The following is an 11,385-nucleotide window of genomic DNA, read 5'->3' on the forward strand; positions in this document are numbered from 1 at the left end:
AGTTAGTATATCCGTAAAAGCAGAAACAGAACCAGAGGGTGAGCGATATATTTCTCCAATCAATATCTTTTTCTTAGAAGGCCCATATAGTTCAAGGAAAAGTGATTCAAAAACGCCTTCAACATTCCGGCTCAGTTGATTGTTAATATGCACAGCATATTCATTCCTCGCATAAATAGCCAATCCTCCTCTGCGAGCTTCTTTTCTATGTAGAAAATTTGATTTATAGCCTGGGATATCTAGGAGGCTATCCGTTTGTCCTGTAAGGAATGTCTCACATAATCCAATTATGTTGGGTTGCAGTTGGTGGCACATTGAAGTTATTTCCATAAACGACGAACATAATCCTTGACAGTTAAGTTGAAGCACAGAGAACTGAGATTCAGAGTGCCCCTTGGTTAAATCTATTAAATCAACATATTTACTTCTAGGATAATTACTTTCACTAACTAACGGCAAATCATCTTCATTACTTATTTTTTCATCAAAAATTTTCTCTAAATCCAAAAAAGAATTCTCTAACTTTTTTAACCGGTTATAATCTTTTGGCAATGACGAAGTGATTAGCCCCCGGGATGAAGAATAGGAACTCATTACTTACCTAATAATTTCCAGGGGACAAGGCCATATCTTGAAGTGAAGCAAAAGCCATGAGAAATACACACACCCGTAGGAACTTTTTTTGAACTCTGAAAGAGAAAAACAAAACAAAGAAAATGGAATAACATGGATAAAAAATAGCACTGAAATACACATTTTAGACAGAAAAATGTAAGCAAGCGGCAATCAACTTGTAATGACAACTACATAATAAGGAGAAAAAAATAAACAAATATATATAAAAATTAAGGAATGTTCAAGAACTTAATCAACATCCGACCGTGGCAAGGATGGGGGAAAATCAACATGGAAATCTAATCAATTGGCAATCAACTTATACTGACAAAACTTACGAATGAAAGGAACACACACAATTATGACTCTGAGTCTAATTCCTCAGGCTGGATAGTTGGCACTTTAACTGGGTCAAAGCATTCATCTAGATATTTCGCCCATTGTGAATTTTTAGACATTTTAACATCCAACCACATTCTGACGCCTCGTTGGACAAGACGAGTTTCTGCAACTTTCTCAGCTGTCACTTTAGATGTTTTTAGCTTATACCCTAATGACAAAAGTTCCTTTCTTTTACCAAGCTCCGCTGGTAGGTCCGTCGATATACTGAACCCCGTCTTTTTGAGTTTTCCACACTCCTTCATGATCATCGACCGGTCAAAGCCATCTAGGCTTACAATAATAGGCTCTACAACCTTTTTTCGCTGTGTCCCACTTCGGAGGCTCAGAACACTCTCTGGTTCTAGTCGACTAGATTTCTTTGAAATACGATAAATGGCACTTATACGTATTTGGTTAGCGTTGGATATTCCAAGCTTAGCCTCAAAAAATGAGGCTACAGTCTGCCGAAGATTTTCTAAGCCTTGCGACGCTTCAATTCCGTGCATAATGATATTATTTTTTCTTGTATATAGTTCTGTTCGTAAAGTAGAAGTCTTCACTTGGACGAGCTCAGTCTTGAGCAATTTATTTTCTGCTCTGAGTAGTTTATTTTCAGTCTGTAACTGCGAAATTAGCTGTAGCATTTCGTCCATCCTCCGGTCAAAATGCTCTTTTGTCACTGCCATTACTAATTTCTGACGATAATGCCGCTTTGCCTATCTAATATACTAAAATATCATCGAGTGAAACTTGCTCGCAAGGGCCCCGTTTTGTAATAAAACCAGTTATTACTAGGGCCCGCTTTCATCAAATGCAAATCTGAAATCCTATTCAATCGAGCTTGTTCTCAGTGAAAAAATACTGTATCCTAGGGGCGTTTCGTAAGATAAAAATACCCCAATTTTCACGTTTTCCAAGAATTCCGGTTTCCCCCTCCAATTCCCCCCAATGTCACAGGATCTGGTCGCAATTTAAAATTAGAGCTTTAAAGCACAAGATCCTTCTAAATATCAAATTTCATTAAGATCTGGTCACCCTTTCGTAAGTTACAAATACCTCAATTTTAAAAATTACCCCCCCCCCAGCTCCACCAAAGAAAGCAGAGCCGATCCGGTTATGTCAGTCACGTATCTTAGACAGGTTTTTATTCTTCCCATCTAGTTTCATCCTGAGCTCACCGCTTTAAGTATTTTCTAAGATTTCTGCCCCCCCCCAACTGCCCCCCTTCCCCAATGACGCTGGATCAAGTTGTGATTTAAAATAAGAGATCCGAGTTACGAGGTCCTTCTAAATATGAAGTTTCATGAAGATCTGATCACTTTTTCGTAAATTAAAAATACGTAATTTTTTCTAATTTTTCAGGATTACCCCCCCCCCCCCAATAGAGAGGATCAGTTCCAATTATGTAAATCACGTATCTAAGACTTCTGCTTATTTTTCCCACAAAGTTTCATCCCGATCCCTCCAATCTAAGCGTTTTCCATGATTTTAGGTTCCCCCATCCCCAAACTCCCCCCAATGTCACCAGACCCGGTCGGGATTTGAAACAAGAGCTTTGAGACACGATATTCTTTTAAACGTCAAATTTCATTGAGATCCGATCACCCGTTCTTAAGTTAAAAATACCTCATTTTTTCTAATTTTTCAGAATTACGGTTACGTCGATCATGTATCTAGGACTTGTGTTTATTTTTCCCACCAAGTTTCATCCCAATCCCTCCACTCTAAGTGTTTTCCAAGATATTAGGTTTCTCCCTCCCAAATCCCCCGCCCCCAATGTCATCAGATCCGGTCGGGATCTAAAATAACAACTTCATCCAAACATCAAATTTCATTAAAATCTGATCAACCGTTCGTAAGTTAAAAATACATCAATATTTATATTTTTTCCGAATTAACGAGCCTCCCACTCCTCCCCAGATCGTCAAATCGGGAAAAAGACTATTTCTAATTTAATCTGATCCGGTCCCTGATACGCCTGCCAAATTTCATCGTCCTAGCTTACCTGGAAGAGCCTAAAGTAGCAAAACCGGGACCGACAGACCGATAGACTTTGCGATTGCTCTATGTCACTTGGTTAATACCAAGTGCAATAAAAATGGAATTTTGATACCAATAGTTACATCAAATGAATCGCAATTTTATGCAGATTTAAAAATATCAGTTGCATCACGTTTGTTGTTAACCATCAAAAGTCACAAACCTGAGAAAATTTGCCTCATTTTAGAAAATAGGGGGAAACACCCGCTAAAAGTCATAGTACATAGTATCAAAAAATGTATTTTTTGCCAGAAGACAGATCACGGATGGGTGCTTTTTTTTTCTTTCAGGGGTGATGGTATCAACCCAGTGGTCCTAGAATTTTGCAAGAGGGCTAATTCGAACGGAAATGGAAAGTTGTAGCGTCCTCTTTAAGTGACCAAAAAATTGGAAGGCACCTAGGCACCCTCCCACGCTCATTTTTTCCCAAAGTCATCGGATCAAAATTCTGAGATAACCATTTTATTCAGCAAAGTTGGAAAACCTTATAGCTATGTCTTTGGAGACAACTTACCCCATCCCCCCAGTCCCCGTTGGAGGGGCTGCAAGTTACAAACTTTGACCAGTGTTTACATGTAGTAATAGTTATTGCGAAGTATACAGGCGTTTTCAGGGGGATTTGTCGTTTGGGGGGAGGGGTTTAGAAGAAGGCTTATGTGGGGGGAACTTTCTATGGACGAATTTATCATGGGGGAAGAAAATTTCCATGAAGGAGGCATAGGATTTTCTAGCTTTATTAAAAAAAACAATAAAAAATAAATATGAAATAGTTTTTCAACTGAAAGTAAGGAGCTGCAGTAAAAATTAAAACGAACAGAAAATATTACGCATATAAGGGGTTCACCTCCTCCTAATAACCCCACTCTTCAGTGCAAAGAGTAAGGTATTGACGAGTGGGCAAACCCCCTCATATCTATATATATATACATAAATAAGTTGTCTGTGTGTCTATGTGTCGAGTGACGTCACTGTCCGCATATGACGTCTGAATTATTTCATCACATACCAATTCAAAAACGAATGTCAAGCCGAAGTAGCTCATTTATATAACTACCTGTGTTGGCGCAGTGGGTTAGACCTTGGCGTGGTAATACGGGACCCAGAGATCGAACCATGCTGCAGGAATGCACTACAGGGCCGACGCAGGGACCTTAGTAGTCAAGAAGCGTCGATAATCCGATACAAATACAAATACAGTAGCTCAGTCGGTAAAGCGTTATGTTCCAGGTTCTAGGTCCGAGAGGTTCCAGGTTCGAACCTTGGCCTTAGCGTTAATACAAAAGAAGAAAAAAAAAACTAAAAAAGATAAAAACTACAAAAAAAAAACTAAAAAAGGGTAAAAAACTAAAAACTAAAAAAGTAAAAAAAAACTAATAAAAACTAAAAAAAGGTAAAAACTACAAAAAAACTAAAAAGAAAAAAACTAAAAACTAATAAAAACTGAAAAACTAAAAAAAACTAAAAACTGAAAAAGAAACAAAAATAAAAAAGGGAAAAAACTGACAAATAAAGGAGAAAAAGAAAACTAAAAAAAAAAAATAAAAAAAAATTAAAAAGGTAAATGTATTCAAGCCGAAGTAGCTGAGTTGGTAAAGCGTTATGTTCCAGGTTCTAGGTCGAGAGGTTTAAGGTTCGAACCTTGGCTTTAGCATTAATACAGAAGAAGAAAAAAAAATAAAAAATAAAAAAAAACTAAAAAACAGGTAAAAACTACTAAAATAACTAAAAAAGCTAAAAAACTGAAAAAAAACTAAAAAAAAGGTAAAAAACCAAAAACGAAAAAGGAAAAAAAGAAAAAAACTAAAAAAAGGGTAAAAACAGCAAAAAAACTAAAAAGAAAAAAAACTAAAAATGGTAAAAACTACAAAAAAAAACTAAAAAAAAAGAAAAAAACTAAAAAGCTAAAAAATAGGTAAAAGCCAAAAAAAAACTAAAAAGAAAAAAAGGAAAAAAACAAAAAATTTATTTCATCATATACCAATTCAAAAACGAATGTATATAAAGACCGGGACACAGGGAATATAAATGACGACCGGGACACTCAAAGAGAAATTACAGACTGGGACACCGGGACACAAATGACGACTGGGACGTGTGTGTCGACTAACGTCATGTTTGTGTGTCGACTGACGTCATGTTTGTCGACTACAAATGACGACTGGGACACAGGGACACAACTACAACGGGGACGCCGGGGGGCACAGGGGGATATATAAATGACGATGGGGACACCGGGAATGTTTGATCAGCAATCACCATCACCAAAGCTCAAGGGCAATCATTAGAATAATGAGGTATAGATCTGAATACGGATTGTTTTTCCCATGGACAATTATATGTTGCATGTTCAAGAATCGGTAAACCTGACAATCTATTTATATGTACAGACAATGGGACAGCGAAGAATGTTGTATGTTCGCAAGTTTTACGTAGTTAAAAACATAAATATAAATATCTATCTATATTCACAGGTGGGACACAACTACAATGGCGCGTAACTAATATGGCGCGTAACGACTTACGCGCGGGGGGGGGGCACGAAGCAACCCCAACTACTAGGTGTTGGGGTGGCGCGAAGCGCCACCCCAACAGCTAGTCTTCTATATATATAAAAACTAGCTGTTGGGGTGGCGCTTCGCGCCACCCCAACACCTAGTTGGTGGGGCGCTTCGCGCCCCCCAAGCCCCCCCGCGCGCGTAAGTCGTTACGCTTCATATTAGTTACGCGCCATTGTAGTTGTGTCCCTGTGTCCCACCTGTGAATATAGATAGATTTATATATGTGTTTCAAACTACGTAAAAATTGCGAATATACAACATTTTTGGCTTTCCCACTACTGGGAGCTTTCCGTTTCCAATTGCCAGCAATTGATCTGAAAATGTTTGACCAGAGTCATCGTTTTGCAATCGGACACGCATATTTGTAGTTAATTTTAATATTTTTACGTGTGCCCATAAATTAGAATTTTTCAGGCAAGCATTCATTTCGTCTGCAGGAGTAAAACTACGTAAAAATTTCGAATATACAACATTCTTGGCTTTCCCATTGTCTGTGCATACATAAAGCCGTATTTACTAATAATGACGTCATATGCAAACGCTCTTTTTACAAACAAACAAACATGCATACACACAACTCGTTTTTATATAGATAGATAGATAGACAGGTAGATACAATACAAGTTAACTGCGTAAAACTTGCGAATATACAACATTTTTCGCTGTCCAATTGTCGCTGCATATAAATAAGGTTTACCGACCCTCGAACATGCAACGTACAATTGTCCATGGGAAAAACAATCAGTATTAAGATCTATACCACATTTTTCTAATGATTGACCTTGAGCTTTGTTAATGGTGATTGCAAATGCTAATCGAATTGGGAATTGCAATCTTTTAAATTGAAAAGGCAGATCCGTTGGAATCATGGGAATTCGAGGAATAAGAACAGCCTCACTCTCAAAAGGCCCTGTCAAGATTGTTGGTGATGGAGAGCAAGTTGTTAAAATGATGCCAAACAATGCACGAATTTGACTTGGGGTTGACGTTTCGCACTAATGGGGAATATGGAACAACCCACTGGTTATCTACTTCGATGGTGGTACCGTTGCCATTGTAGGTTCTTCAGTCATTTTACAATTAGAAATTTCTCTTTCAACGGTCTTCTTACAATTAAAAATTTGTCTTTGAACGATATTATTAAATACCTGTGTCCTGGTCGTCATTTATATTCCCTGTGTCCCGGTCGTCATTTGTGTCCCGGTATCCCAGTCTGTAATTTCTCTTTGAGTGTCCCGGTCGTTATTTATATTCCCTCTGTCCCGGTCGTCATTTGTGTCCCGGTCTGTAATTTCTCTTTGAGTGTTTTTTCTTTTTAGTATTTTTTAGTTTTTTACATTTTTCTTTTTTCAGTTTTCTTTTTCTTCTTTATTTTTCAGATTCACTATGAAATACATATCACCAAACCTTTGTTTTTTTAACTAAAATATGGTAGGCTATTGGTAGGATATTGATGACCTTATCCGAGTCAAAATCCCAAACCCAATCATCATCGCTATCATTTTCAGTTTTGATATGTTTTGACTCTCGCTGTCCAGGTGGATATTCATCTAACTGCGCGGTTTTGCGTTCTTTAGCCTCAAGCCTGTTTCCTTGCTGTTCTTTTGATTCCTCGGCACGCTTTCTTTTCTGACTTTCTCTATCAGCAGCAAGTTTTTTGGCATAGACTCTTTGAACATCTTCATCGGCTTTTGCCATTGTAAGTTCATCATTCATTTTAAACTTAAACATTAATAGATTTCTACGTGAACATATATGTCTTAAATATCTTTAATGACGTCACCGTCATAGCAAAAATGACGACAACTAACTTCATGACGTCAGCCGACACAGAAACATGACGTTACCTGATCCACAGACAGACACACAGACAGACAACTTATTTTTATATATATAGATAAGTTGTCTGTCTGTCTGTCTGTCGAGTGACGTCATTATATGACGTCTGAATTATATCATCATATACCAATTCAAAAACGAATGTATTCAAGCCGAAATAGCTGAATTGGTAAAGCGTTATGTTCCAGGTCTCAGGTCCGAAAGGTTCCGGGTTCGAACCTTGGCTTTAGCATTGATACAAAAGAAGAAAAAAAAACTAAAAAAGGTAAAAACTACAAAAAAACTAAAAAGAAAATACTAAAAAAACTAAAAAAGCTAAAAAACTAAAAAAAAATAAAAAAGGTAAAAAACTAAAAGCTAAAAAAGAAAAAAACTAAAAAAAAACTAAAAAAAGGGAAAAACTACAAAAAAACTAAAAAGAAAAAAAAACTAAAAACTAATAAAAAAACTAAAAAAACTAAAAACTGAAAAAGAAAAAAAAACAAAAAAAGGAAAAAACTGAAAAATAAAGGAGAAAAAGAAAACCAAAAACCGGGACACAGGGAATATAAATGACGACCGGGACACTCACAGAGAAATTACAGACTGGGACACTGGGACACAAATAACGACCGGGAGATATAAATGACGACCTGGACACTCAAAGATAAATTACAGACCGGGATACCGGGACACAAATGACGACCGGGACACAGGGAATATAAATGACGACCGGGACGCTCAAAAAGAAAATACAGACTGGGACACTGGGACACAAATGACGACCGGGATACTGGGAATATAAATGATGACCGGGACACAGGGACACAACTACAAGGGGGATGCCGGGGGCACAGGTGGATATATAAATGACGACGGGGACACAGGGAATGTTCGATTAGCAATCACCATCAACAAAGCTCAAGGGCAATCATTAGAATAATCAGGTATAGATCTGAATACGGATTGTTTTTCCCATGGACAATTTTATGTTGCATGTTCAAGAGTCGGTAAACCTGACAATCTATTTATTTGCACAGACAATGGGACATCGAAGAATGTTGTATATTCGCAAGTTTTACGTAGTTAAAAAGATATATATATATATGTATATATATATATATATATATATATATATATATATATATATATATATATATATATATATATATATATATATATATATATATATATATATATATATATATATATATATATATATATATATATATATATATATCTATATATATAAAAATAAGTTGTCTGTCTGTCTGTGGATGTGTGGATCAGGTGACGTCACCTGAAAAAACTGGATCAGGTGACGTCAAAACTGAAAAAACTAAAAAAAGGCAAAAACTACAAAAAAAACTAAAAACTAATAAAAAAAATAAAAAAGCTAAAAAACTAAAAAAACTAAAAAAAGGCAAAAACTACAAAAAAAACTAAAAACTAATAAAAAAGCTAAAAAACTAAAAAAACTAAAAAAAGGCAAAAACTACAAAAAAAAACTAAAAACTAATAAAAAAAATAAAAAAGCTAAAAAACTAAAAAAACTAAAAAAACTAAAAAAAGGTAAAAAACTAAAAAAACTAAAAACTAAAAAAAACTAAAAAAAAAAGGAAAAAACTAAAAAATAAGCTAAAATAAAGGTAAAAACCAATAAAAAACTAAAAAAAAAAAACTGAAAAAACTAAAAAAAGGCAAAAACTACAAAAAAAACTAAAAACTAATAAAAAAAGTAAAAAAGCTAAAAAACTAAAAAAACTAAAAAAACTAAAAAAAGGTAAAAAACTAAAAAAAATAAAAAATAAAAAAAAACTAAAAAAAAGGAAAAAACTGAAAAATAAGCTAAAATAAAGGTAAAAACCAATAAAAAACTAAAAAGAAAAAAAGGAAAAAACTAAAAAAAATTTCATCTAAAAAACTAAAAAAAACTAAAAAAGGTAAAAACTAAAAGAACTAAAAAAGAAAAAAATAAATGACGAAACTCAAAGAGAAAGCGACCAGGACAAAAGGAATGTTCGATTAGCAATCAACAAAGCACCGGGACACAGGGAGTATAAATGACGACCAGGACATAAGTAAAAAAAAAAAACTATCTATATATATAAAAATAAGTTGTCTGTGGATCTGTGGATCGTGGATCAGGTGACGTCACCTGAAAAAACTGGATCAGGTGACGTCAAAACTGAAAAAACTAAAAAAAGGCAAAAACTACAAAAAAAACTAAAAACTAATAAAAAAAATAAAAAAGCTAAAAAAATAAAAAAACTAAAAAAAGGCAAAAACTACAAAAAAAACTAAAAACTAATAAAAAAGCTAAAAAACTAAAAAAAACTAAAAAAAAAGGCAAAAACTACAAAAAAAACTAAAAACTAATAAAAAAAATAAAAAAGCTAAAAAACTAAAAAAAACTAAAAAAACTAAAAAAAGGTAAAAAACTAAAAAAACTAAAAACTAAAAAAAACTAAAAAAAATTTCATCTGAAAAACTAAAAAAAACTAAAAAAGGTAAAAACTAAAAGAACTAAAAAATAAAAAAATAAATGACGAAACTCAAAGAGAAAGCGACCAGGACAAAAGGAATGTTCGATTAGCAATCAACAAAGCACCGGGACACAGGGAGTATAAATGACGACCAGGACATAAGTAAAAAAAAAAAACTATCTATATATATAAAAATAAGTTGTCTGTGGATCTGTGGATCGTGGATCAGGTGACGTCACCTGAAAAAACTGGATCAGGTGACGTCAAAACTGAAAAAACTAAAAAAAGGCAAAAACTACAAAAAAAACTAAAAACTAATAAAAAAAATAAAAAAGCTAAAAAACTAAAAAAACTAAAAAAAGGCAAAAACTACAAAAAAACTAAAAACTAATAAAAAAGCTAAAAAACTAAAAAAAACTAAAAAAAAAGGCAAAAACTACAAAAAAAACTAAAAACTAATAAAAAAAATAAAAAAGCTAAAAAACTAAAAAAACTAAAAAAACTAAAAAAAGGTAAAAAACTAAAAAAACTAAAAACTAAAAAAAACTAAAAAAAAGGAAAAAACTGAAAAATAAGCTAAAATAAAGGTAAAAACCAATAAAAAACTAAAAAAAAAACTGAAAAAACTAAAAAAAGGCAAAAACTACAAAAAAACTAAAAACTAATAAAAAAAGTAAAAAAGCTAAAAAACTAAAAAAAACTAAAAAAACTAAAAAAACTTAAAAAAGGTAAAAAACTAAAAAAAACAAAAAAATAAAAAAAAACTAAAAAAAAAGGAAAAAACTGAAAAATAAGCTAACATAAAGGTAAAAACCAATAAAAAACTAAAAAGAAAAAAAGGAAAAAACTAAAAAAAATTTTCATCTAAAAAACTAAAAAAAACTAAAAAAGGTAAAAACTAAAAGAACTAAAAAAGAAAAAAATAAATGACGACACTCAAAGAGAAAGCGACCAGGACAAAAGGAATGTTCGATTAGCAATCAACAAAGCACCGGGACACAGGGAGTATAAATGACGACCAGGACATAAGTAAAAAAAAAAATTAACAAAACTAAAAAGAACGTAAAAACTACAAAAAAACTAAAAAGAAAAAAAAACTAAAAACTAATAAAAAAACTAAAAAATCTAAAAATCTAAATAAACTAAAAAAGAAAAAAAAACGAAAAAAATAAAGGAGAAAAACAAAACTAAAAAACGAATGTATATACAGACCGGTACACCGGGATACAAATGACGACCGGGACACAGGGAATATAAATGACGACCGGGACACAGGGACACAACTACAACGGGGACACCGGGGGAAACAGGGGGATATAAATGACGACCGGGACAAAAAAACTAAAAAGAAAAAAAACTAAAAACTAATAAAAAAACTAAAAAATCTAAAAATCTAAATAAGCTAAAAAAGAAAAAAAAAGGAAAAAAATAAAGGAGAAAAACAAAACTAAAAAACGAATGTATATACAGACCGGGACACCGGGATA

The sequence above is a fragment of the Artemia franciscana genome, chromosome 15 (assembly GCF_032884065.1).
Source record: "Artemia franciscana chromosome 15, ASM3288406v1, whole genome shotgun sequence".
Taxonomy (NCBI): Eukaryota; Metazoa; Arthropoda; class Branchiopoda; order Anostraca; family Artemiidae; genus Artemia; species Artemia franciscana.